This window comes from Littorina saxatilis, linkage group LG12 (genome assembly GCF_037325665.1).
Source record: "Littorina saxatilis isolate snail1 linkage group LG12, US_GU_Lsax_2.0, whole genome shotgun sequence".
Taxonomy (NCBI): Eukaryota; Metazoa; Mollusca; class Gastropoda; order Littorinimorpha; family Littorinidae; genus Littorina; species Littorina saxatilis.
In genome coordinates, this window is record NC_090256.1 from 82976066 (window position 1) to 82980508 (window position 4443).

A 4443-nucleotide genomic window follows, 5' to 3' on the forward strand; every position below is an offset into this window, starting at 1 on the left:
TTTGTTTATCTGAGGTGACCTTCCCCAGGGCTAGAACTTTAGATGCGGCTCTTGATCGCATGATGCTCCCGTCATTGGAGACCTGGGGTATTTCTTGAGTGTAACAGTGCCACCTGTTACCCCGCCCCATCCTGTTGGAAGCACCGCCAGTTGGTCCGCGACTGCTTATTCGTCCTGGCAAGCCTGGCTTATTTCGCAGCTTAACCTCCATATCTGAAGGCCATCACACTATCCGCCACCTGTGAACGCGCCTGGTTGGGGGTGGTCGCCCCTACTGTCCCAGGACTTCGCGAAATAACATGATGATATCATGCTCGTCGGCCATCCTGGCCTCAGGTCAAAATGAGTTCGGCTCATTCTCTCCCTGACAGGATGCCTTGAGTTTCCTTGTCTGGCAAGGAAACCGATATATATATATACTAGAGGAATACCCGCTTCGCCGGGTAGCCGGCTCGCCGGGATGAAATACTTAGAGCCGTACGCCGGCTTTGCCGGGTCCGAACAATGGACCTGCCAAGCTTAGGTCCCTCCCAGATTCGTGGAATGGGAACAGCACGAAAATGATTCAGTGGCCATAATGCCATTCCTGACCATATCGAGTCCCATCCTTGTCGACGAATGTAACCGTGTTAATCACCTTTGGAGGCGAAGTCCACTCAAACAGGTTTGAGATATTTAGAACTTATCTCTAAGCCCTTTTAGATCTGTTATGGCTTCTCAGATGAAGGTCAGAACATACCGACACAGATGATGATGATAAAATCGTTTATTTAACGTCACTCTGTAAAAACATTGGCGACATTTGTCTTAGATTAAGAACACACACAGGCACGCATACAAACTTTCCCTTTATGTACAGTGAAACCGACACAGCAAAAGCAGCCAGACCACATCACAAACAGAACTGAACAATCGACAGGTGTTGCCCACATAGAGAGAGAGACACACACACACACACACACACACAAACACAGAGAAGCCGTATATATAGAGAGATAGATGACAGTGTATTTTTCGCGTGGCTATAAATTGATTCGACCTTTGTACTTTTACAGTGAGGATAATTTACGGGTCCAATTTACGTTCTGGACACTGCGGTGACCTTCTAAAAATAGTAACAGAACGCCGGGAATATCCGAAGATGCCCCACTCATACTATAGTGCACCATACGAAGGAAGGGAGGTAAACGCTGAAAACCTGGAGAAGATAAGGAAGAGTTACTTATAATGGTGAAATGAACACAAAAACCAAAATCGGTTCAGCGCTGCGCGCTGAGAGCACGTGTTGAAATATCTCATCAATGATATTGTGTCCGGGGTGTAGCTGAATACGGTGTCCAAATTTGAAAAAGATCCACCGAGAACTTTGGCGTTGTGATGTGGTGTAGCGGCTTTGGTGTGTCGGTATGGGGGCCCGGGTAGCTGAGGTGGAACCAAAATCGGTTCAGCGCTGCGCGCTGAGAGCACGTGTTGAAATATCGACCAGGTTGTGTCCTGTCCCGGGTCTACCTGAATATGCCCACCAAATTTGAAGCAGATCCATCGAGAACTTTGGCCGTGCATCGCGCACAACCACACACACACACACACACACACAGACAGACAGACAGACAGACAGACAGACACAAGTCGTATATATATATAGATATATATATATATATTTTTTTTTTTTACATATTTAGAGCTTTTTACATTTAGTCAAGTTTTGACTAAATGTTTTAACGTAGAGGGGGAATCGAGCCGAGGGTCGTGGTGTATGTGTGTGTGTCTGTCTGTCTGTGCGTGTGTGTGTATAGAGCGATTCAGACCAAACTAAAAGACCGATCTTTATGAAATTTGACGTGAGAGTTCCTTGGAATGATATACCCGGATATTATTTTCTTTTTTTCGATAAATACCTTTGATGACGTCATATCCGGCTTTTTGCAAACGTTGAGGCGGCACTGTCACACCCTCATTTTTCAATCAAATTGATTGAAAATTTGGCCAAGCAATCTTCGACGAAGGCCGGACTTCGGTATTGCATTTCAGCTGGGTGGCTTAAAAATTAATTAATGACCTTGGTCATTAAAAATCTGAAAATTGTAAAAAAAATAATTTGTTTTTAAAACGATCCATATTTACGTTCATCTTATTCTTCATCATTTTCTGATTCCAAAAACATATAGATATGTTATATTCGGATTAAAAACAAGCTCTGAAATTAAAAATATAAAAATAATGATTAAATCAAATTTCCGAAATCTAATTAAAAACATGTTCATCGTATTCCTTGTGGGTTTCTGATTCCAAAAACATATATATATGATTATGTTTGGATTAAAAACAAGCTTAGAAAGTTAAAAAGAATAGAGATACAGAAAACCGTATTATCCTGCTCAGCACAACTACTACCCCGCTCTTCTTGTCAATTTCACTGCCTTTGCATCGAGCGGTGGACTGACGATGCTACGAGTATACGCTCTTGCTGTAAAAATGCATTGCGTTCAGTTTCATTCTGTTTCGACAGCTACTTGACTAAATGTTGTATTTTCGCCTTACGCGACTTGTTTAATGTGTTATGGATGTAAGCAGATTCGCGATCGTCGATAATGATTTTTCATGGTGTTTTGTAATTTTTAAATTAAAGAAGAATTTTTATTTTAGACAGTTTCAAGCGAGCTATTTTTCGCGGATGTATTTACTGTGCAAACAACTCTAAAAATGGCATAAGTGTCACGTGATAATCAACCGTTTGGTTTCGGCCCTGGCTGGAGCAGACGATTTTTTTGACAGTGATGCAACCATATATTAGGGTCTCCTTCCGACAGCAGTCCCAAAATTTCGACTTATTTTGACCTTAGAACGATGTCTTTATCCTAACTGTGAAGAACAGAACGGAGATCACTGTCGAAGTCGGCCAATCTGCAATCATTTTCGTCTCGCGAACACTGCTCGTGAACAACATATGGGAGATCACTCTGTATTCTGGTTTTGATAGATTCGCGTAGGTCTTTCGCGTCTGGTCAGAGAGACAACTGTCGATAGCCGTGGAGCGAGGATTATCAGAATGGCTCGTCGGCATCATGGCATACTGAAAGGTACGAAATTCGACTAATATTTCATTCGAGACAAAGTATGACGCAAAAATATGGTAAACAACATGATTGAATCACGCTCTCCGAGTGTGAGTGTCCTAAAAATCACGAACGTATTTGTGCACGCGTTGCATAATAAATGCGTTATACGGCTGAGCTAATATAAACTTATCAGTAGACAAGATACAAAGCTGTTAATTAATACCCCTAGACGTGGAAAACAAATTCTGCATGCATTGCATTAATGTTATCAGTCACGCATAATTGGCTTGACGCCTCGCTGTTAATATGAATCATTTTCCTCAATGAGAGTGAGAATTTAATCTTGAAGCATCAGTGTCACATTTGTAATATATAAACCGACCTGCAACATGGTTTTCGTTTGCTCAGCAAAACATATGGATCAACCTCCCCTCCCCCCTCCCCTTCACACACACATTCTACACCCTCCACACACACTTACGCACACACACACTTGCACACACGTACACACACTCGCACACATACGTACACACACTCGCACACACACGTACACACACACACACACATACACACAAACGTACACATGCAAGAACGCACGTTTGCGAGCACGCACACCCCCCCCCCCCACACACACACACACAGACACACACGTACGCACGCAAACACACACACACACAAACACACACACACACACACACACACACACACACTACACACACACACAGACGCAGGAACGCACGTACACACACACACACACACACACCTACTCACACGCACACACTCGCACACACACGCACACATACACACACACAGATTCCAGTGTATTGAAATCCCTTCTGAGATTCATTACACATTGTGTGCACTAGTTCCTCTCAGCAATATGTATAAATCTGTAGAAAGAAAAAAGGTAGTTTCCTTATTAACTAACATTTTTATCTGCGGATGGTCAAATACGATTTTGCGGAAAACACTGTGATTTTGAACGTGGTCGTCTCTTACATTTTTGGCCTCGCATATGAAAAATACTGCATTTTATTGTGTAGACAAATGGATAAAAAGTATCAGGATATCATAATATATTACTAACAAAATATACGTGGAATGTAATCCACGATTGTCGAATCCACACAAGATAAAATCATAATACATTTTGTGGCAAAAGCGTTCTAACACAATTACCCCGCGTGAAATCATTGCCAAATTTGAGCACGTGATGTAAGTTCATTATATGCAGTATCCGAAGCTCAAAAGAAATAAGGGGGTTACCTTATATATTTTTCCTATGTGTCGCTGCCTTAACCCCTACGTGCTGACTGACAAACATGAACAAACCATTACATGTTCAGTTTATTAAAATGTTCATTTCTTCTGTCATATCACGTAA